The 24,912-nt window shown below is 45.4% G+C and overlaps 1 protein-coding gene across 1 annotated transcript in view; it reads right to left on the bottom strand.

Annotated features, from left to right (window-relative positions):
* Positions 1-23,776, bottom strand: part of LOC138248885 (zinc finger protein 850-like) — a 199,267-nt gene extending 175,491 nt beyond the window's left edge. The window contains exons 1-3 of the mRNA XM_069202865.1: positions 23,622-23,776; positions 10,999-11,071; positions 9,981-10,055 (exon numbers count right to left, since the gene is read on the bottom strand). The gene's annotated coding sequence lies outside the window, so the exon portion shown is untranslated. The remainder of the gene's footprint in view (positions 1-9,980; positions 10,056-10,998; positions 11,072-23,621) is intronic.
* Positions 23,777-24,912: the final 1,136 nt, after the last annotated feature.

The raw sequence follows: 24,912 nt of genomic DNA, 5'->3' as shown, positions 1-24,912 counted from the left end.
GAGCCAAGCATTTCGACGAAGGGATACTGATGAACTCATAACCCTGGCTACTGAATCAGCCACATCCAGGGCAGACTGCATAAGGTGTTTGGCCGCGGTTTGTCCATTTCCAACTAACTCTTAGAAGGGCCCCCTAAGATATTCTGAAAGGTTGGGGTGACTGCTCGGGCAGCATCCAATGCAGCATATTCATATCTGCCTAACAAGCAACTGGTATTGATGGATTTCAGTGCCATGGTACCTTCTGAGAAAACATTCTCTGCCATATGCTCCCTTTTTTTAGATTCTCTATCCGCTGGGGTTGAAGGAAATGATTCTGGGGTTGTTTTAGATGAACATGAGGCCTAAACCTTTAAGCTTTCGGGAGAAGGGTGAGCTAATAGAACTGATGGATCTCCCATTGGTGGTTTGTTTCTTCTTGTGACTACAGACCAGAGAGGAGTTCGTTGTTTTTTTACCAAATTGCCAGTATAGGCTCAGTGAGTGCCTCAGTGAATGGTGGAATAGGTTCAGATGAATGTGTAGAGGGATGAAGGACTTCAGGTAAAATATTAGGTGTTAGTTCTGCTGTAAGTAGATTTTCGTCAAACAAATCAGCAGCTTTCCTTAGTACAGAATGGTAAGAGGTGAATTCTGGAGGGAGAATGCCTGAGGGAGATACTAGCTTCCATTCCAAAGATGTATCCAAGTCAATTGCATCTTTCAGGCCCTTGTAAGTGGGGTCTAGGGCTGTTTGGTCATACTCATCATTGTCCCAATCATCCGGATCATCCTGAGGATCAAAGTAACCCATTGCAAACCTTTCTTCTTCTAGAAGCCTTTGCACCTCTCTTCTTGACCTATGAGGCCCCATACGCAGCATTTCTGAATGAGGTTTTGAGGTAGGCAAAGAGAAAAGTTAAAGTGGAGAGACAAAGGAGTAACTGATGCAATCAGATGCTGTGAAGTCGATGGAGTGTCCCATGGCACAGATTGTGTCAAGTGCAGCATCAATGAGATGTTAGGTTCCTCGGCTGAGGGCGCTGTACTGGGTACCAAAAGAGGAAGGAATGTCATTCTCTGTGTGATTTTGCAGATGTGGGAGATGGTAGAAGATTTGCCCAAGATACTTGCAGCAATGGGTAGGAAGACGTGAACAGAGCTGACTGAAACAGCGTTGGCCTTCTTACTATGTTATATGATAGAGAACCCATGGGGCCAAGCGGCGCGCCAGTGGGGAACATTCTCTAGTAAATACACGGAGCATGGCGTTCAGAACGTTTGATGAGTCCATCCCCAGATCCTGAAGTTTGGGGTGCTGTGTTCCTAACTGGGGTCTTGAAGACGGCACCACAGGCGGACCTGTACCCAGAGCTGACATTAGCTCCTTTGGTGCCGCTGGCGTTGCGTCGATCTGAGTTGGCGCTGATGTGTCTGCATCTTCCAGAGGGCATGGACGAGGTGGAGTCACTGGTCTCGGGGAAGATGAACTGCTTTTTGAAGATCTGCATCTCAATCCATGCCTTCTCTTCTTTTTATGTTTTCTCCAGGATGATTTTGAGAATGGAGGGGATGGTGAGCTTAATCTCAGACACAAGTTCCTACGACACTGCTTTTTCCTAAGCTCTGCCATAAACGTTTTAGCTTTCCTTTCTTTCAGAGCCCTGGGATGCATCTTCTGGCAGGATTCGCATCTGTTGACATCATGGTCCTAACCCAGGCACAAGAGGCAGATTTTGTGAGCGTTCAGAATTGACATTTGCCCTTCACGATCTTTGCAAGGTTTCAATCCAGATCGCTTCTGTTGGGACAAATATGACAACTGCCACCTAAAAGAATAATCAGAATGAGAAATTGTGGAATGAATGATTCCCTTTTACTCAGGAAACATTTTCAGAAACACGTCAATGGAACAGAAAAAAGGGAACTTATGTCACCGCGCAGACGGCGGTCCTCTATGGTTCCAGTGACGTCATGCAGTGCAGTGTTATGTAGATGACTTGAAACTGGTGCCCCCTGCCAGCGTGGGAGTGCTTCTGGACAAAAGGTCCTGGATCCAGCCTTGCACCTGGGGTAGTCAAAAGAAGGAGGAATCTGCAGGCAGAAGAATCAATCAGAAGCAGGTTTCTCCATCATTGCCCTCTCACACCCAATATACAGTTCCTCCATATGTCCAGTCATTTATTGGAGAGATTCAGGTCACCCAAAAACTTGTTTAATGTTTGGTAATGCAATTCCTCTGTTGTATACGGACTGAGTCGATTTTTTCAATGCGATTCTTGGGGTGCCCCATCCCAGAGTAGTGCTCACACTGCCCCATTTAATCCTATTCATTTCTCCACTCCTAATGGGATGGGTGTGTTCTGTAGGACCCATACTAGCTTTGGCAGTATTATCATTTTAAAGAGTGCCCTTCTTCCGAGTAGTGTTAGTGGGAGCAACCGCCAACAAATCACAAGAAGTCATAAGTCCCAACACTGATTCTAGAGTTTCTTTAAAAAATAGATCAAGGGTCATGTATGTACCCAGATATTTAAATCCCACTTCAGAGACACCCATACTCCGGACAGATCCTTTTCCAAACTCCAGCTTTGGCTTTGTGTACAATGTAATTTCCCCAATTTATTGTATATCTCAAGTATTTGTGTAGTTGGGGAAAAAGTCAGAAAATGTGTGACAAAGTCTCTCAGGAACCGTCTAGGTGCAAAAAAGTATTGTCAGCTTTAACTGAATTTTTTCCTCCTGTAAGCCTGTGCAGTCACAAACCGTTAATCACTTCAAACAAGATCACCCAGCATGTTATTGTCTCCGCACACAAGGTAAAAAGACGAGGTGACAACAGAAATCGCATCCTCATGCCTCTCCTCAGGGAGTATTTCAATGAGATCCCTCCTTTTACACAAACAACTGGTCTTCAGTCTTGGTACAGGTCTTGCTACAGGAGCGCCACTCAGCTACAAAAACCACAACCAAATCTAAACCTGCGCAATACCAGGAAGAGAAAGAGCAAATGCACTGCATCAAATCCCTCTTCCGTATCCAATGAGGTTATCGCTCGTGGGGCATTACTAGACTGGATCTCTGACATCCTCATCAGTGACTGATGCATGAAGCCAGATTGATCTGGCATACCAGTATTGTCCCAGGATCGTTGCATCTACATTTGAAAGTGAAATTTGATGGTATGATGCACAGTAGCCAGGTTCTTTCCCTTCTTTGAGGATCAGAATTATAAAACTCCGGAGTGAGATCAGGGGCAAAGCTCCCATGTTTCTAGCTTCATTAAGTGTTCTGAGTAGAAAACGTCTTGACCAATTCCAGTGGAATCCCATTAAGACCTGGTGTCTGCGCTTTCTTCATGTATTTGATAGGCTCGCCGACCTCCTCCAGAGAAAGCTCTCCCTTCACATTCTCTCTGATTTCCCCCCGCCCCCAACATCCCCAAGGTTGACAATTCAAGATCTGCAAACAATTTACCAATTTCCTCCTCCAAATGCTTCATCTTATAAAAGGCTATAATGTTGCACAAATTCTAACACTATATCTTTGCTTGTTGCTCTGACCTCCCCATTTGCATAGGCATCTTGCCTATCCACCTTGAGGCTGTCTCAAGTCTACCAAGCCAGGCCAGCAGCCTACCTGCCTTATCCCCTACGTCTTAACTATTGAACCGAGTAGCCAGGTACTGTAGCTGCCCTTTATCATCTAGCATCAACTGATAGGAACCTTTAAGCTTGGGCCGTATGCTCCAGTATGATTTTCCACCCTAGCTTCGTTCCATCAGCTGTACTTTGCAATTTTCATTTTAAGAGCAGTGGCAATTTGAATCCTGTCCATCAATACTGCCTTGTTGGCTTCCCACTATATTTTCCAGGGAGTTGACTGATCCCTCACTTTCCTGAAAGTACAGTACTTTATCTGCAGTTCCCAATCATTTAATCTATACCCGCCGCCCACTGTCTTCGGCGTTTCTCCCATCGTCCTCAAGAATAGTGATTTGACTAATATACCATAGCCAACAGCACCCTGTTCCCATGTGGGAGTTCTAATTTTTGGCTATCTTGTCCAGTCTGGAAATGTTTTGTGGTCCTCTGAGAAGAATTACAACCCGTCTCCTGGATGCTTCAACCTTTGTATATTAGTGGGTCCCATTTCTTTAACAAATTGTGAGATGTGAGTCTGGTGTGCAGTGAACAGTTAACATGTGTTTTTTATCTCAATTTACCGCTATAGTGCTAAAGTCTACTCATGTATGTGCATCTGCAAGTCTACATCTATCAGGAGGGATACCAATCTTTCAAGGACTGCACAGACAGTGATTAATGTAATAGTCTGCCCCCTACCTCCCTTCAACACAGCATAACGTCTGTTGGGATCCAGCCACCTGTCCTGTTCTGGGTGGTTCTTGACTAATACTGCCACCCCTCTTAAACCTCAGGAGAAGTCCATGTGCACCAAGGTAACATATTGTCCTCTTCCCAGAAGTTTACTTTGCATTGCCACCTAGCAAGTCTCCTGGATTAATATCACTTCTTGAGAGTGTTGTTTAATATAATGAACGACAAACCCTCTTTTGATTTGATTTTGTAGACCCTGACGTTCCAGGAGAGAATGGTCAATCAATTATGTCTGTTCTCTGGTTTGTCATCGTGAACCCATATAAATGCCCTGAATGGGTGTGTGGACAACAGTGCGTTTTGTATCAGGCATTCTAACATTAACATCAACATGTTCCTATTTATAACAACGCCTTTCACCCCATTTCCAGTACTTACTGAGCATAAAACCAATCCCAACTCAACATGTGGAAAGATCTGTCCACTCTGGTGCAATTCTTTTCCAGTGCTCGCTCCTCTTATGCTCCTTACACGAGATGGGGGGGAGAAGAGATTGTTTCGTCCAATACTAAGTGACCCATCATTTTGATAGCTTGCTATAGTTCTGGCCAGCTTCATAAGAGCCAGAAGGGCTCTTTTTTCAAGTACATCTCCTAGTCAACTCTGTTGTATTATAAGCAAGTTGTGAACACCGTTCAGCTGTGTTCCATTTATGCCCGGGACCAGTCATCTCTTGGTGTGGTATGATTAGCTTGTAATCACGTCAGGTGATAGTTCCCTCTTATCTCTTATCTTTGTAGGATCTCTTCTTTCTCTGGGCCTTTTTCTTACCTTCTGTCCTGGAGTCTTCATCCACATCCAAGGAGTCGTTTGTTCTAGGTAGATCTCTGGCCATCAAGTGCGGCGTGACCAATCTCCCTGCTCCTCCCCAGGTCCTTGTCTGCCTCTGGAGGAGAGTTTCACGATCCTTGGGCCTCATAGTCTAGGTGGTAGAGGAGACCTGTGATCTATTGCAAGCAGTGTCATTCTGCAGCGGGGTCTTTCCTGAAGCCATGTCAAGGCATCTACTGGTGTTTCAAAGAAGAAAGTTTAGCCCTGGAATATCATCTCGACTTTGGCAGGGCATAAAAACTTATATTTTGAATCTAAGGGCCTCAGTTTTTACTTTATGGGGGTCGTAGGTTTTTTGTTGTTTGACGTGTATGGGTATAATTTGTGACTACCATTATTCTAGGTGAGTCAAATAGTGTCTCCCCTTTGGTCTTATGGAGACTTAGCTCTCTGTCCTGTTAGTTGAAATCACGCTATCACTGGCCTCGGATCGCCCCATGTAGCCTTTCTATAAAAACCAGGAGGAAAAATGTTCAGGCTCAGCCAAGAACAGCCAGATTTTCAAGAAATCCACTGGTTCCAATCCTTCCATCCTCCCACCCCCAAGAAATCCAACAAATCTGATATTATTTTGGTCTTGGTCTCGGGTCTGTTGCCGTGGGAGCCTGTTCACCTCCTCTTCTAGTTCTGGGTTGCTTCTGTTCCCATTCAGAGGTGACCAGGTCTGGCAGTTCGGGATGGACAGGTCCCACTGGAGCAGGGTCAAGACTGATATGGCTGGGTCAAAACCCAGGTGGCATGGTGGTAGAAAAACAATGGAGTGGGATGCGGCCAGGGAGATTGCCACTGCCTGAGATCAATCCAAGCATTCCATCCTACACCTTGCTTTTGTTGACATTTTATGCAATACAGAAATACAATAGCTTGTTCAGCTAATGAATGACTTATACAGGACATCAGCACGCAGCCTTTCAAAAGTTAGAAATTAAAGGCCCATCCTGAACGTAGATTCTTTCGAGAGAACACAAATATTACATTTTGTTCTGGGAAAGAGAGCACAGTTCAGGTGTCAAATGTAATGCTTTTAAATGATTTTCTACAAATGGAAAAGCACATAAAGACACACGCACCTGGAAAGGCTCACTCACATAAAATATACGTACACTTTTCTTCTGTAAGTATGAATGGCTGTCAACGGGGGCTTGCAGCGGCCGAGTGATGTTAGCTATAGCACATCTAAAGTAGGCATGATTTCTTTCTATTAGAAACACTCTCACAACAGTGACACCATTCATGCTGGGGTTGAAACGGGGTATGCAACTAAAGAAAATACTTAGGACTTCTCAGTTGGCATGCACGTGGCAAGAAAACCCTTTTTTGTGGATTGTGTAGAGATACAAAAGTGTATCGATGTTGGCTGATGACCCGATATGGGAGTGGTCTCTTCTAAATACAAAAGCCGGTCACATACTACTGGAGCTTTGGTTTACTGTAGGTATTCCGGCAACTATAAACTTTCTGATCTACGTAGATCATACACATTGACCATAAGCGGGAGGTTTTGAATGGCTGTGTGTGATAAAAGTATGAATACATCCTAACTGGAATGTTTCCTCTCCAAAGACAAGATTACTAAATGGATAAATGAATGAATGAACCAAATCTTATAACGCATAGCAGCTCCTCCTAACCAGAGAATCCTGGTGCAGTGCTGATATAGGAGAGCAGACTCCTAATTCCCATAACCAGAAAAATCACAGAATAACGCTGGTCTAATTTCATTTCTCTAAATAGGCGAGACTTTTAATGAGCCTTAAAGAAGGACTCCAAGGAAACACCATGAAGATGTTTTGGAAGGGAGTTCTACAGACTGGGAGCCAGAAATGAGAAAGATCTGCCCCCATCTCTCGAATGCACAAAAGGTTTTGGCTTGCAGATTGCAAGTCCATAGAGGGTCTGTACTTTTTCATTTTATCTTGCATGCAGACCCTGCCCATCTCATGAACTGCCATGTAGGTTTCCATGAAGGTTTTTAACTTTATTCTTTGCTTAATCTGTAGCCAGTGTATTACTTTCAGACCTTGACTAATTGATTTTCATTTAGGGCTGTTCAATACTAGATAGGCTGCCACTCTCTGAACCCGTTGCAGCCTATAAATCAGCTCCACAGGTGCCCAAGGAAAAGGACATTGGTATAATCCAACTTTATATAATCAATGCATGGACAGTATCTTCTATTTTCTTTGTAATGTATTTATAGCAGACACTAAGACTGAGTGAACATCGAAAACTGCTATACCCAGGTGTCAACACAGGTGAGTAAAATAAGAGTGGTTGGCACTGGTTGGCAATATTTCTAGCAAAAAGGACTTCAATTGTTATTAGTCCTATTGGGGTACCCCCAAAAAAATATCCATGTCCCAATTCCATATGTCGATTTTCAAAAAGACCTATGTCCAACAGAATCACATTTCACAATAAACAGATAAAAGTTTACGGGCCTTTTTTATTTTTCAGAGGTTGGTGGATGGGATACTGCAGCAAAAAGTGGAGGTTATCCCCTCTGCCAAGATCTAAAAAAGTGCTACAGACTATAACGTGCTTATACTACTGCGGGCAGGGAATCTGCCATGTTGGGGACAGGTCATCATATCTGCCAAACTCTAAACAAGGACCCATGTATCATTTACATGTGGGATATGTTATTTTATTGGCGCCCCGGATGCGGAGGGATAGGCTTTGAAAACATTTTAAATATGTATTCAATAATAAGTGCAGTTTGTGAAACAAAAGCAACATAAATTGAAAAGGTTAAATTATAATAGGCCATTGTACAGCATCGCCAAAAGGCACTGGCAAAGGCTATAGGTCCCTAAAGTGAGGCCCCACTGGCTTTCCCAGTCCTTATATGATTTTTAATATTTTCATTGTTTTTTTTCATTGTGAACAGCGCATATAACAGAACAGATTGTTGCTGTACATAATGGGAGTGGAACAGTATGTCAGCAAGGAACACAGTATTACAATCTAGAATACAAATAAAAAGTCATGCTTAGTTGTCAGCTGATCTGCTGGTGGGATTAACAGAATGAAAATCAATGAAGGAGACATGGTGAGGAACTGCGTGTATAATGTGGTCCATTGTGCAGAAATGTGACATTTTCAGAGATGTCACTTCCTCATAGTGAAGGGCATCTTCCTGCGTTCGCCTCATTTACGCAGTGCCTAATACCAGGCGCTCACCGATGGGGCTGCAGGCGATCGCCAGTGAAGTGTAAGTGTGCGCTTGGCAAGGAGAAGCTCCAACGCAGCGAAACAGACGCACACTTTATATTGCTTCCGGTGCTTGAAGATACCCAGGCCTGCCGCCTACCAGGTACGGAGATCTGGTACTTCTGTGGCCTCCTGAAAGTGTCATGTACTGCTTGCCAACAGTGCTGCAGGGCTGGACATGAACATAGCATGTGCATGAGATTTGCATTGTGACACTGGGGGTGGTCTACCTGTGCATTCGGGTAATAGCGTGTAATAACCTGGGAAACGAGGGAGGCTGACAAGGGGCGTGGATGGTGCATGCCGGAGTTCCAGTCACGAGGTGATGTATACGAAGCGTGCAGGAGAGGCTACCGCCACCTGTAATGGACCGGGCGAGAAGGGTACAGCCTTAGGTAGAAGAAAACAGCAGAGGGTGGCTACGGGGTTAGGCCCTCATTCATCGCAAACCTCTCCCATATGTCTCCGCGCATTATGCATAATAGAATCCTGCTCACAGGTTGAGCTCAGGTACACAGCCACGGGTAGGTCCCGTGCGGGGGATTGCAGGATGCCAATGACTTTACTTTCCTTATGGCTCGTGTTTACCCATGAAGCCGAATCCTAAATGAAGGACGGTTGACCCTTACATCAGACTAGCCTGACTTGCAGCCTCTTTGTAGTAAGTGAGTGAAGTTTAATGTGACTATCAGTTTGTGACGTTTTGAGTCCGTGTGTTTCATCCAATAGGAGAAGTGTTTAGTTGAGTTTTTTGGTCCTGATGAAGTGTTGATGGATCCATATGGACCGTTTAGATACAAAACATGCTGACCCTCTGTAGCCGGTTATCGGCTAACATGGCTACGGACTACTCCGACTGGCGCTGTTCACGCACGTCGGAGGACAGCGGCTGCCGTTTCCATAGTAGCAGGGGGGCGGACCCCTACACCATGACCCCGGAGTTCCGGGTTCGAGGGGAGAAAACAGTCGACGACGGACTCCACAAGGAGGAGGAGATTGAAGACGGCGCAGGAGACGCGAGGAGATCGGAGAAACAGACGGACGCCGAAGGACAAGGAGAAGAAGGAGGGGCTGGGAACTCTGACGTTCCCAACCAGAAAACGGGTCCCAGGAGGACAACTAGCAGCGAGGAGACGCGCACTAACCGCCACGTCCCTGGAGGGACGTGGCTGAACAAGGTACGGTCCTTGTTTACAGGACAAAATAAAAGAAATACGGGAAACAGGGACGGAGGGGAGGAGCGTGAGGACGGAGAGGGAAGGGTTGAGGGGGGGGAACAGCTGAGAGGACTTGAGAGGGGGGAGCGGGTAGCTGGGACAAACGAGAGGTCCAGGAAGGATAGAGAAATGAGCACCAAACCGATAGTCAGACGCTAGGACATTTTGAGAGACAATTTGGGGAGCACAAAAGGGTTTTTGAGTGAACTGCACCTGATTTTCCCCATTTTCACACACCACCGGAACTCATTCACTCTCTCTCTCTCTTTCTCTCTGTCTCTCTGTCTCTCTCTCTCTCCCAGTCTCAATCTTAAGACAGAGATATCCATACACCTTGACTTACCTTCCCTGTTCGTTCCTTTGTTTTCCGGTACAATTGGGAGACCACCAGGGGATCACCGCCTGTCAAGAAAGGAACCTGGGAGGAACAACAAGAGAGACATTACAGAAGAGAAATGCACCGAGACACCAACTTACTATTGTAAAGAACACTTAATAAATTATCACCTGCACATACTCGAGTCTCAGAGTCCTTCATATCACCTAACCCACCCCGTAACACCCCCTTTTCAGGGGTATAAGATGGTCCCTTATCCCCTGCCGCTATTGGTATTTGGAGAGTGCTTGAGCATTACCTCATTCCCTACTCTCGTTTCTTTGTTTTTAGTGCTGTGGCCATTACCCTTTCCTGATCATTAAAATGTGATGTCTTGTTCGGGTTTTGAGCCAATTTTAATCTTCTCTCTCTCTCCTACTTTCTGTAGTGCCTGTAGGTTGGCATTGACCTCTCTACGTTGTGTTCATCACGACACAGTAAAAAAAAAGATCTCTGGCAAAGTGCCCCCTTATAGGGGTGCCCGTCAGACATTGCAGCGCCGGTCTGACGAGGAGCTTGCCCGATGATGAAGCATGACATCCAAGTGGGTGTGTGAGGGCACTTGCTTCTAGCATAAGGGCTGCCCTTTGTTCTTTCTTTTCCTTTGGAACAGTGTATCTCGTATTTGTAATTAGTAACTTTGGGAGAGTATACACTGGACCATTAATCTCCCTGTCCCTCATTTTTTGTTGAGCCCTAAAATCACCTGATTTCTTCTCTTTCAGACGCAAATCTTGATGGTCTAGCTAAGAGCCTTATTCTTGTGATGGGGATGAAGGGGCGAGGAGAAGAGACAGTGGAGGAATAAGAATCAAAGCAGAAGGATAAAACAGACACGAGAAATAAAGAGAAAGAAATAAAAGTGTACAGAGAAAGTAGAATAAAGCTAGAAAAGCCATAACTGGGATGAAAGGCCATCATGAGAAGTTAAGCGGAATCGGCTATCCCATAATTTTGAGTTTATTTTTTTAAATGTTACACTTACCTTTTCCTTTAATCTGAGAACACTGGAGATGGAACTCCAGCCAGTTGCTGGAGCTAAAAGCAGCCTACCGGGCCTAAGGAAAAAAAGAAACAATCCTGTGAGATCTTTACAGACTTTTTAGCCCATGTGATAAATGGAGAAAAATAAAACATGTAATTGTTCAGAGAGCCTTGTAGGTAGCCTGTTACCGACTTAAAACAAACCCACATTCCACACCCTCTTTTTGCTCCAATTTCATCTGTTCTATGTTCAGTCTGTGTGTTTTTAAAGTGCGTGAATGTGTTTATGAGTGTCTGCGTTTGTATCTATCTGTCTTTGCTTCTGGACTAGATCAAGATATACTTTATTTCGGCTGAAAGAACCATCAAAGCATACAAAAATAACAATCACAGGCAAAATGTTTTAACTATAAAACAATAATATTCATAGGCAGTATTAGTATGTTTGTATCTATCTCAGACCCCTGGGGCTGTTAAGGCAAGAGCACTCTAGGCTTTGGTCTGGAGGCAACTATTGGTGTTGGACATTTTTGATGAGGGGGTGTTTGTGGCCTAAATCTATCAGTGCCCATCTCCATCACATCTCAAGCTCCCCTGTGGCATTTGTAGGCTACGCCTGAGATTCGCTTGCAAGATATTTTGTTTGCATCTCATTGGTCAGCGCCTGTCAGTTTCACTGTCTTCCTTGTGTATTTGTCTGTTCATTGGACCTTGGACAAAGCACTGATTAATTGTTTTACTGGTGTCCTTCTACGGCTCAAGCTCAGACTCGGGTAGCTTTTTTTTAAATCCTCGCTCCCTCTAGTTATCGTTGATTCCTTGTCATCGTTGCTTGCCCGTTGCTGCTTGCATCCACACGCCACCTGCTATTTTTGTTTGCCCCCTGCTATCTTCAGTTGTCGTTGCTTCTCACATTTTGGTTGCACCTAGCATTATATTTAATCTATTAAGTAAGAGGGAACTAGGCAAACCTAGCTTCTTGATTGGAGTGAAACGCAAAATGGTCAGCTATGAAGGCCATGTGTATTATTTCTCTCTGAGGCAGAAAAGCATGTGACCTCGTGCATATGCAGGCGACAGACCAGAGACAATGCAGTGGAGAAAAGCAACTCTACTCCCACATGTCAACGTGGCCCTGAGTCAAACCGCAGACCAAAGGTAGCTGGTGGAATATGAAAATAGTGGGACAGAAAAAAAGAAGAAAAAAAGTGAAAGGCAGTGAGTGAGCAATCAAAGCATGAAACCCCCAATTTCTAAAAGAAGGTTCAACTGGTGTGGGGAGATTTCTGTGACAGAAAGTACTATTGTGTGCCATGTATCTCCACCCAGCCAGTATAGGAAATAAGCAAGTGTAAGATGCACTGCATATTGCTGCTCAGTGATTGTTCTCCCTCTAGGCCTGTTAATACAACAAAAACAGTACATTTTAGCTAATGCCATAGCAGCAATGTCACAAAGAGTTGCACTTAATTCATTATAAAATTAAACTAGCTGCAACCTTCCAGGAGGTGGTGCTGTTTGATTACACTACTTCGGAACAACTGCATTATATCAATCTAGTCACTGAAAGTGCTACTGCCATCATTTACTGGGACAAATGCTCAATGGTGTGTTTTCTAAGACCCCTGAAGCATTTAGTGGGTGTTTCTGATGGCCATGAAAGCTGCACCACAACAAAGTCAAAATAGGTAATGTGTCATCTATTAAACATTGTAGAGGGACTGCTGCAAAACCGAGGTTTCTCACTGTCCGAGTGGCATAGGGTCTGACTGCATCATGCCAAAGCCCTTTCGTCTGCATCCTGGGGTCACTCCTGGAGCCTCTCTCTGACAATCAAGAAAGTAAAAAGATAGGCGCTATCAGAAAGATTCACATACACGCGCAATGGTCAACCCATAGTTACCCGGTTGCCCTATGATGCTCTGAGGGAAGGTATGCATTATGTGTAAGAACAGATGGAAAAACGTCAGGCCTGAAAATCAAAAGGGTGAAGTCCCAATTCCCTAATGCAGAAGCTGCTACTGCTGAAAGCCACTATTATTGTCTCCTGCAAAAAAGGGTTATTAGCATCCATGCTGTAGATCAGTGGTTCCCAATCTGTGGTCCGGGGACCCCTGGGGATCCACGAAGACTCCTCAAGGGGTCCGTGGCTGCTTAGAAAATTTTATAACATTAACAGATTAGGCACCCAGCTTTCAGTAATGACTCATTGGGGGGGTCCGCAGATTCCGATTATGATTCAGTGGGGCCCCCGGGTTCCCATACTGATAAAGTGTGGGTCCCCAGAAGTCAAAAGGTTGGGAACCACAGCTGTAGATTATGAAAGATTGCACCTGCCATAAGCGTATCATCATCTCATGTCTGGGCACTTCCTATGCTCCCATACAAGAGACCAAGCCAGAACTGGTAGATATCTACTTGCAGGCATGAATGCATCTTTTCTCTCACTTTGCCCATCTACTGGTGCACAGACAAAGCTGCACACGTGCTCTGACGTGGTTTGAGCAGACTCTGCATACAAGTAGAACACAAAACAATTGCCGCACACACTATACTTCACTCACACAGTTTGCACCCATTCAAACACTGGCACCCAAGGCTAAAGTGTTTAACTTCTCACCTATTTTCGCATGAAATCAATGCATAACTGCTTTGATAAACAAGATCGAAATATAACTCTGTTCTTCATGTCCGTCAAAACACTGCTCATTAATACTTGATGCAGTTCCACCAACACCCACAGGGAAAGTGTGCTACATCCTCTGAAAATATGCTTTGGCGCCAGGGTTATTAAAGGCTACATATGTGCTACTACAATACCACCCTGGGATGGGTAAGACCCTACCCTGCCTGCCCCCTATAATCCACACAGCAGCAGGGTCCCTCTGTGAGGCGAGTTTCTGTGCCCAGACTGAGTCAGCACAGCTGCCAGGTTTTTATTTTCCTTTTGAGTGACATTCCCACATTGTCTGGGAGGGTGGATGCGGATTTCAATTATTTTGCGTGGTGCTATGCAGCAGTTAAAAGGTGTGAGCCACAAAGAATCGAAACTGGGAAAAAAGCAAACTAATACGAACAGAGAACTACATTAGATCACAAAAGACTCGTTGCTTTCTCAAAGCCAGACAGCGCTGCTCTTTCAACCTCTGTCTTTTTAATGAGATCAAGCACAACAAATACGCTTTCTTGATAGTAAATAGAGAAAGAATTGTGCCAAAGGTAACATACTGCCTAAACAGGTGGTTTAACATTAAGATCATCAAATACCATTTAAAGCACCTCATTAACAAGCTGATGTAGGCATAGTGTCCTAATCAATGCACAATGCCTCCTTTTACATAGGAGTTGCAGAGTAACAGAGGTCAGTTGCTTACCAATGCGAAGGGCACATTTGTGCATTGCTCCACGGTGCCATGTGCTGTCAGGAAATGATGCCCATGCCACCAATGACATCCTAATCCCTCACTCTTGCATGAAGCCAGAGACCTCTTGGATAGACTGCACATCTCAACCACTGTGGACTATAGACAGTGAACTAGAGATGGCGGGGGAGGACGCGAGGAGCGATAAATGAAATTACAAGGCAGTGCTACTGTACCTCTATCAATCTATCCTCTATCTCCACTCTCTGACTCTTCCCAAACCCATTCTACTACTATGATCTCCAAAATAACCCTTCCCAGACTCTTCCTCCCTCTACCCCTTCTGGCTCACCCCAAACCTCAGTTTACAACTATAATCGCCCAAACAACCCTACTAAATTCTACCTCATGTATCTCTCCTTGACTCATTCCAAACCCCATTTTACTACTATGATCTCCTTAATCCCTTTCAACAGACTCTTCCATCCCTTCACCTCTCCTTTTACTCACCCCAAACCTCATCTTCTTCCATGATCTCCCAATTAACACTTCTGGATTCTTCCCTCTTCTATCCCTCAGTTATTCAAGTCAAACCAACTAACAACTCACATGTCCTCCGATCAAATTAACTCACACCTCCCTTTACCAATACTAATACTGTACTCGTAGTTCCCAATACTAATCTACCACTAATGCTTTTGGGTTCCAGAGTAGTGTGCTACTCACCAAAAAGAGCTTCATCGCTTCCTCACGGTGTGATGCTATTAAATGTGTTTGACCAATGACTTTGTGTTTCACCACTGCGCATATTAGTTGCTCAATGTTCACCAGTAGCACATTATGGGGGTCATTTCAACCCTGGTGGTACAGGACCGCCAGGGCTGAAATGACGGAAGCACCGCCAACAGGCTGGCGGTGCTTCCAGGGTCATTACGAGCCGCGGTCGCACCGCCGGGGCCGGCGGTTTCCCGCCACAATGGCCCCGGCAGTAGTAATCCGCCAGGGCAGCGCTGTTTGCAGCGCTGCCCAGGGGATTACGAGTCCCCCTACCGCCAGCCTTTTCCTGGTGGTTTGAACCGCATGTGGAGTGCAGGGGCCCCCTGACAGGGCCCCATGCGGCTTTTCACTGTCTGCTCTGCAGACAGTGAAAAGCGCGACGGGTGCAACTGCACCCGTCGCACGGCCGCAACACCGCCGGCTCCATTTGGAGCCGGCTTCCATGTTGCGGCCCACATCCCCACTGGGCCGGCGGGCGGATCTCTGTTTCCGCCCGCCGGCCCAGCGGGATTGTCATAATGGGCACCGCAGGAGTGCGGCTTCATTGGCGGCCGCACAGCAGTTACAACTTGGCGGGCGGCGCTTGCCGCCCGCCAATGTTGTAATGAGGGCCTATATGTTTTGTTCAGTTTAGCTGCCTATTGGCTTTAACATGGAGTTAGCCATTACATTCTATATTCAGTTTAGCTGCCTATTGGCTTTGACAGGACATTAGCCATTACATTCTGTATTCAGTTTAGCTGCCTATTGGCTTTGACATGACATTAAACATTACATTTGATATTCAGGTTGGCTGCCTATTGGCTTTGACATGGCATTAGCCATTACATTCTGTATTCAGCTTAGCTGCCTATTGGCTTTGACATGACATTAGACATTACATTTGATATTTAGGTTAGCTGCCTATTGGCTTTAACGTGGGGTTAGACATTGCAGTTGAGACATTGCAGATGAGCTGTGTTTTTACAAGCTGTGTTTTTCCACAAGATGGACTAAGCTGTTTTCTTCACACCAGACCTTAGCTGATAAGAGCACGTAGATTTTGTGTTTACCTCGCAATCCAGTCTGAGAGCGGGGGCTCAGGAGAATTGGCCACTCTCCAAGGTTCTTGGGCTCTCACACTGAGTTTGCTTTTAAGGATGACTCTGGGCTACAGAGAGATAGATTAAATCTGCTTGACTTCAGACAGGAACTAGACGTCAGTTGCCTGCCTCCCGTTTGGGTAGAGAATCTCTTTCTCGCAGTTGACCGGAATCATCAACTTGCAGACCCCAGAAAGATGAAGTTGATCTATAGGCCCTACGGTGATGAATTCTGACTTTTATGCTTTGCTTTGAAGTTATGCTATAATAAATGTCTTCACCTATATTTGCTGTGTACATTGCAACTGAGAAGTACTTTGATAAATTTTGCTTTCATTGCTGCGACTACTTTTGAACGTGTGCTTCCAATCTACTAATTTCGTCTCTCACGAACTTGTGGGTGGGGAATTAATAACAATAAATGTCTTCTTTAAACTCAGAAGTGCATTCCAGAGAGGTTCTGTAAGCTCGGTTATGAGATAAGAGGAAAAGCAGAACACACGGGTAGCAAGCACTATATAAAAACAATTACAACTTCTGCTGGAAGATCAATTATGTTCATGTTGAGGTTGTGAACTGTTACTAGTATTTGGCTGTCCTGTTGATAGGTCTTTGAATTGGACATTAAAGATTGAGTGCGAAGAGATGGGCGGACAGCCTGACATACAGCAGCCTCTTGCTTTCAAGTATTTAAAGTGCTTAAGCGATACATGGACTCAATCCCCCTTTTACTGAATGACTAGCTGAGAAGAACTTGTCTCATTAGTTCTGCAATTGAAATAATTGAAGGTCCATCAACTTGACTCAATTTGAGTTTCTTGTTTTTTTACGAATGGTGTACATTTAATTGTGTCGCCTTTTTATTAAATAAATAACACCAGCAATAGTTTGCAATTATCCGCTGATATTGGCTCTTCTGAGGGGCTTGCTTACATGACGGTGCTGTTTTTTTCCTCTCACAAGGAGGTATTCTTTGATCCCTTCGATTAATCACGGAAGTGCACATGGCAGACACAAACCCTTGAGACTTGCAGCATATCCATTGTCACATCATAGCACTATTATTTTTTTCTTTTAAGCCATGCTGCACAGTAGCCCATGCTGCTGCGCAACATTTCTAAAAAAACATTGACAAAGATAATAGTTCTCAAATAGCCGAAACTTATTGCCTTTGCCCAGGCTTGTTATAATTAGTCTTATTACACGCAATAATTGTTGTCTTCATCTCGCATTAAAAAAGGCCAACCTTAAGATGTTGAAATGTCACACACGCAGCCCTGCCAAGTTTCCCAGGTCCATAACTAATATGCTGCTCCAGTCCAGGTTTTTACTTTGAATTCCGAGACTTGTAGTTTATAAAATAGGACTACAAGTCCCAGGATTTAAAGGAAAAAACTTGGACTCGAGCAGCACATTACGCATGGATGTGCTGGAAAACTTGACAGCTGTGCACATGAGCACAGAAATGTCAGACATAAGCTGCCAGGTTTTCAGTTTGTATGAACCCCTGATGCGTGGCAGGGCCGGGTCAGGGGGGAGAGACAGCAGCAACTGAAGCAGGACTGAGGCCTAGGCAGCTCTTCAGACCACAGCAGCCCCTTCCCTCCACCAGGAGGGAAGCTGAGGCCTCACTCTCTGCCCCCAGGAACCTCCTCAGGGAGTCCAAGCTAAGAGGGAGGGTCTCTATGGGGAGAGGGGGGAGAGACGAGGAGCGGAGAGACGAGGAGCGGAGGGGCAGGGAGGGGAGAGACGGGACAGAAGAGGAGAGACGGGACAGGGAGGGGATGGAGGGGACAGGTAAACGGGACAGGGAGAGTGTAATAGGGAGAAGAGAAGTGGGACGAGGAGAGCTGAGATGGGGAGAGGTTTGGTGTGACAGGGAGATGAGAGGAAAGACGGGGAGAGGTGGAACAGTAAGAGGAGGGGTCGGGAGAGGAGGAAGAGGAGAGGTGGGACAAGAAGGAGAGAAGACAGGAGGGACACAGAGGAGAGGTAGGGTGACCACCCGTCCGTAAATTTCACGGACTGTCTGTAATTTCGCCCTGCTGTCCGTTGTCCGTGATGAAAGCTTTAACGGACGGCATTTGTCCGTAATTTTAGACTTTCACCTAAAGGGCAGCGGAGGCAGGGCGAAATTACGGGCAGATCAGTTTCCCCAGCTGGACTGGAAGGCAGGGAGTCTCCAGTGCTCTGAGAGAGGGGCAGACAGATAAGAATCAGACCTTATCTCCACTGCCAGGGAGTCTCCTTCCCTAAAGACATGCAAATGTGCCCAACTGGTAAATCTGCAAATACAAAAGGGCTTGAAAACCTGCATTGACTTTACTAAAAGGAGTCACTTGAAGTTTTCTGATGGCAAAGACATTACTTTTAGAGAGGTGTTGTAATGGTGTTCCAAGGTGAGCTGTGGAGTGTGTGGTTTTAATGGAGTGTTATACATTTTTTTAGTATTAGGTATAAACTGTATATTATTCAAATCTGTATTTCAGAAGCACTTTTTTTTTTATTTAACCAAAATGTATTTGCACATTTTGTAGCAGCCTTTATTATGATGTAATTGTATTTTTCACAGTTCTTTCAGGTACTTCGGTACCTCATAGTACTAACAAACATTGGCAAAGCAATAGGTCTCATCTACGAAAGAGTTATTGGCTTTGTTAATGTGTTTTAGCCATTAGCCATGTTATACACTAGAGTAGCTGCTGTTCAGCATGGCTTAAAGTTAGTGGCATAGTGGTGTGGAGTAGAGTAGCATAGGAGCAGTGGCGTAAAGCCCAGTGGTGCAAAGTACAGTGCAGTGGGGTACAGTGCAGTTGTTTAGAGTGTGTTAGCGTAGAGTGCAGTGGTTTAGAGTGCAGTGGCATGGAGTGGCGTGGGACAGAGTAGAGTGGCATAGAGTGCAGTGGAGTAGAGTTGCATACATTAGAGTGGCAGAGAGAGCAGTAGCGTAGAGTGGTGCAGTGGCATAGATTGCAGAGTAGACTCACGTTGCAGGGAGTGCAGTGGCGTAGTGTAGAGTGGTGCAGAGTAGAGCAAAGTGCTGTAGAGTGGAGTTATGCAGAGTAGAGTGGCATAGAGTGCAGTGGCATAGAATGCAGTAGTACATAGTACATCGGTGTATAGTACAGTGTTGGAGAGTGCAACGCTGCAGAGTAGAGTGTCAGTGCAGTGATGTAGAGTGGAGTAGAGTGGCACAGAGAGCAGTGGCGCAGAGTACAGTGGTACAGAGTAGAGGGCAGTGGCGTACAGTGCAGTTGTTTAGAGTGCATTGGCGCAGAGTGCAGTGGCATAGAGTGGCATGGGGTAGAGTTACATAGAGTGCAGTGGAGTAGAGTGGTATACAATAGAGTAGCAGAGTGCAGTAATGCAGAGTGGTGCAGTGTCATAGAGTGCAGAGTAGACTCATGTGGCACAGAGTGCAGTGGTGTAGAGTGGTGCAGAGTGGAGTATTGTAGAGTGGTGTAGAGTAGAGTATAGTGCCTAGAGTGCAGTGGCATAGAGTAGAGTGGTGTAGAGTGCAGAGTTGCAGAGTAGAGTGTCAGTGTAGTGGTGTAGAGTGGTACAGAGAACAGTGGCATAGAGTACAGTGGTGCAGAGTAAAGGGCAGTGACATACAGTGCAGTTGTTTGGAGTGCACTGGTGTAGAGTGCAGTTGCATATAGTGGCATTGGGCAGAGTAGAGTGGCATAGAATACAGTGGAATAGAGTATATTGGTGCAGAATGCAGTAGTACAGAGCAGAGTGGTGTGGACTATAGTGGCGGCCAGTGAAGTGTTGCAGGGTGTCAGCGTGCAGTGGTGTAGAGTGCATTGAACTAGAGTGCAGTGGTCAGAGTGGTATAGAGTACAGTGGCGTAGAATAGATTGTTTCAGAGTAGAGTGCAGTTGCATAGAGTGGAGAGGTGCAGGGAGAGTGCAGTGGAATAGAATGCAGTGGCACAGAGTGCAGTGGCATAAAGTAGATTATTTCACAGTAGAGTGAGGTGGCTTAGAGTGGAGAGGTGAAGGTTATAGTGGAGTTGCATAAAGTGGCATAGAGTGTGAAGGCGTAAAGTAGTGTAGAGTGCCGTGGCATAGAGTGCAGGGGTGCAGAGTAGATTAGAGTGATGTACAGTGTATTGATGTAGAGTGCAGGGGCATAGAGTTGAGTGTTACAGAGTAAAGTGCATTAGCATAGAGTGTATTAGCTTAGAGTGTAGTGGCGTACAGTGCAGTGTTGCAGAGTGGCAGAGAGTGGAGTTGTGCGGATTAGATTGGTGTTGCCTGGACTGGAGTGGTATGGCGTGCAGATGAGCAGAGCGCAGTGGTGTAGAGAGGCATAAAGTGCAGTGGCATAGAGTAGAGTGGTACAGAGGAGAGTAGAGAGGCATAGTGTGAAGTAGCATAGAGTGCAGTGGCATAATGTGGAGTGGTTCCGAATGGAGAAGAGTGCAGTGGCATGGAGTGGAGTAAAGTAGAGTGATACAGACTAGGGTGCAGTGGCGTGTAGTGGTGCAGAGCAGAGTGGAGTGCAGTACGGATGATATGCTAACACACTGCCATTACAGACAAAAAGAATTTGATTGAAATGACCATTACATTTGCACAGATATACAGTTTTTCAAATCAAACTATACTGTGCACAGATGATGATGTGTGGAAATTGCATCACCTAATGCAATGATTTGTTTTAATCATGTAAAGGTATTTGTTTCCAGCACAGTTCAGAATTAACAAAAATGTGCTTGATTTGTACTTCTAATTCTGAAGTTTATTTAAATGTTGTCATGTGATAGAAAAAACTCTTTCCTAACCCCAGTAATTAAGCAAGATTGTCACATAAATCCTCTCACTTTGAAGTCAGAGAAAGGAAAGTAAACACTAAGTTCCCACCGAAGACAGAGCCTGACATCTGACTTTGTTCTTTGAATGCACAGCAAATATGATAAGATAAGAACAAGATTTACAGGCCTGTTTACAGAAAGGGAGCACTCGGCAGGATACTGTAAATAAGGTTTTGGCAAGGGAAGGGACGAATTCAAGCTGCATAGCCTAAAACAAATAAAGCCAGCAAATTGAAAGCAACAAATTGTGAGTTACAAACCACAAGGTCAATGGCAAGCAACGGGCAGAATGAATTCACAAGGAAGCACTATGAATTTACTTAAAGTGACAGCTGTGGGGTACTTTGTGGGGAAAGTCCAGTATTTTAGTCCATATCTTGCAGAGGTTTGGCTACATCAGTCACCCAGGTAGTATGACAAGAAGACCTGGAGTGGTTTTCATGTTGCAGGATAGGTCTGTACACCCATTCTATCAGTTTGCCACCATTTCCTATGGTACAGCGCTTCTGGCACACCTCTTGTAGGGTTAGTGCTAGGTGGCAGACATGAAATAGGGCATTTAATGACTATTTTAGGTGGTTGTAAGTAAGGAGTTGACCGGGGTGAAGATGGTAGTCTGCCACAAGGGTTTGGAAATTTAGTAGCTCACTGTTCAGAAACAAAGTCCCCAATTTTAAGACACCTGCAACAGGCCACTGATGGAGTTGCTCTGAGCACAGCCATCCTGTGCGAGTGGGAAGGCTTAGCAAAGGTAGTGCAGGAGCATAGGGCTTTCTTTGTGTCAGTTTACAGGTTCTGACAAGGCAAGAGAAAGCTGTGTATGATAACCCCAGATGGTGATCCGTAGAATGGTCAGTAGGAAACAATGAGCAGTGCATTAAACCTTCCTTAAAAGTCTTTAGTGGTAAACCCAATCTCATGCAGGGAGGTGAGCAGAAAGCCAGTGAGCCACCCATTGGACCTGTGCAGCTGAATAATAGCATTCTAAGTCCAGAACACCTAATCCACCCGCAGTCACAGTTAGCTTTAGGGTGGAAAGAGCTCCTGATGGTGCCGCAGTGACCAAATCAGATGTGTGGCCTATCTGAAGAAGGAATGAAGGACGAGCAGGGGAAGGTTTGCAAAATAATACTATCATTGGGGTAGCACACCATTTTCACTAGTGCCACGTGGCCTTTACAGAAAGCAGAAGAGAAGACCAAAAATCAAAATGGGCTTGGAGGGACCGTTCGCTCTGCCGAGATTTTCATCCTGGAAATCAGTGTAAGAATGGTAGATATTAATCACTAGGTATCAAAAGGTAACTGGTTCCCAGTTCAATCTGAGATCTAATTGTATATGAAGGCGAAAACAGTGCCATATGTTAAAGAAACACTAACTAAATTTTAAAATTTCTAAATTTTGTTTGTGCAATTTACATCCCAAATATTTTGAAGATTCTATGTGTACTTGACACTTAGGGATAACCCAGATCTCTAGTTTGGCTTTTGCTCAATTTCAAAACCATATAAAGACATGGACAAAGTGGGCAATAGCCTTGCACAACCTTGCAAGGGGTCTGGCCCCTGCTCACCCTTCAAAAGCACTAACAGCGGACCATTGCACCAGAAGAGTTTGCCAAGGTGGATGGGTGTTGCTTGTTCAACCACTTGACAGTGCCCCTTCTGTTTCGCTCCTGTGTGCAGAGACAACTCCCCAGGTCCCCAATACCTTCAAATAGTCTTGGTGGACCCATCTTGTCTGATTTTAGGAATTGTCCCACCTTGTCCTTCTCTTCTTTATTTATCCAGTTCTTAGCAACAACCCTTTGAATTACTTGCCGTGGATATCCCATTTGATCTCAGTTTCATCCTCCTCTTTGATTATCTTTGATTGGTAGTCCGGGCTCCCATTTCTGAGATAAATGTAGAGTCCCAAACATACACTCTAGTGCAGTGAGACTACAGACCAGTTATGGGTACATCACGTCCTGACATTAGGTGTGAAACTGTCGCCCACACCATCTGCCCTGCCTCCTTAAAAAAAATTAGGTTGAAAGTCCATGGGCGGTTGGGGTAAGCCAGATGTTTTTGTTCAATTTGTTTAAACTAGCATAAGGTTAATTACCTTAATGTGTCCCAAACTGTTTGCCAGGGGTTTTAAAATGTTCAGAAACATAATCAAAATGTTGCTGTTACTTTCTCTTCAGGAAAGATCGGGTAGATTTGGGTAGGGGTGATGGCCTTGCCGTGAAGGGCATTAATTTACTACTGAACAAGGACGTAATGTGACACCTGTCTGTAGCACACCAGGAGGCAATCACAAAAGGTCCACAGTGAATAAATAGTGCTATGTTAAAAAAGAGTAAATAAATGCACTGACAACATAGTGAGGCATGGCCTCACTTGCGCGTGTCTGTAAAACTGACGTTTGTTCTTGAATTTTTGGCCTGAATTTTGACCCTTTGTCCTGAATTTTTAACAGTCCTGTCCAGAATTTGCCTCAATGCCAGGTGGTCACCCTAAGGAGAGGTGAGAGGAGGGAGGAGATGGGACAGGGATAGGAAAGGAGGGACAGGGGGAGTGGACAGTCGGGCTCCTACCTCCACAGACAGGTCCCCTGGGAGGGTGAAGATGACAATCCCAGGCCTGAGGGGGTCTCCGCACAGACACAGGATCCTCCCACCCCTAGAGCTGCTGGAGCCGGAAGTGACGTCACTCACTGCTGGTGCTGCCTCTGCCCTCGCTGACCTGGAAGAGGAAGTCACGGGGCTGAGAGTCACTGAAAGGGAGAAAGGACTACGGAGGGAGCCACAGGCTGCAGAGACCCCGCGGAGGCCTCGAGGCTGAAACCGGCTGCGGCCGCAGGAAGAGGGGACCGAACCCCGAGTGTGGAAGGTGTTGGGGTGTCCGGGGTAACCCCGAGTGATTACTAACTTCATGGTACTTCTTGTAATGCTGCGGTGCGACCCTTCGTGGCTGGCGGCGGCTCTCCCTCCGGTGGTCCGGGCAGCGGGTCCCAGTCCCGCAGGCCGCGGTCACCGCGCCCTGCTCTCCCGCCTGCGCCCCTTGTCCGGTGTATAGTAACTCTCTTGTCCATCTTCAGAGGGGTTATCACGGGGGCTCCTCTCAAGGTGCCGAGCGGTTCTTTAAGTGCGGCCATTGTTTCCTTGTTGCTTTAATAACAAATAAAAAAGGGATGTTTCGGCTGGTCTCAGTCTATGTACCCTCCACCATCATTCACGTCGGAATTTAAAACCCTGCACCAGTCCCACGAGTTTCTGAACTAAGTCCCACTTTGTTCAATACGTACATCCGTTCTTTGGCGAAATTCGTTAGATCTTTTGGGCTAAATTAGGTTGATGATGCTCAATTAATTTTTGCTATGGACCAATTTGGGTCTGCACCCATTGGGACCGTCCATCTGGTTATGTCTGCAGTTTCATCCCTGGGTGTGCTGCAAGGCTTTAAAGTAAAGTAAAGCTTTAAAGTAAATTTAGGATTAGACCGCAAGGTGCTCTGCAATCACCCAGTGGCGGTGAAGAGGATTACTTTTAAATCGCTCTGCAAAGTCCACAGAGCCTCCCACCATGCCGATCCAATTTATATCAGTAATAATTTTACCAGGTATGTTCGAGCTCAGACCTTTCTCTACTGGCACACTTCTTCTAAACCTAGATTAAATCGAAGTTGTTTCAGCGGTAAGGCTTTTTTAATGGCTGCGGCCAAGCTGTGGAACACTCCCAGTAACTGCACAGGAAGCAAGATCTGTTGCGTTTTAGGAAACCCGTGGAGACCTGACGTCATGGGCAGTAGTTTCAACTCCGTGTTACATTTAACTGTGTTTTTTTTTTAGCACCAGCACACCTGTATAGGTAGCAACACGCTTAATAA

The sequence above is a fragment of the Pleurodeles waltl genome, chromosome 8 (assembly GCF_031143425.1).
Source record: "Pleurodeles waltl isolate 20211129_DDA chromosome 8, aPleWal1.hap1.20221129, whole genome shotgun sequence".
NCBI classification, from domain to species: Eukaryota; Metazoa; Chordata; class Amphibia; order Caudata; family Salamandridae; genus Pleurodeles; species Pleurodeles waltl.
This window is presented reverse-complemented; position numbering and strand designations above follow the sequence as displayed.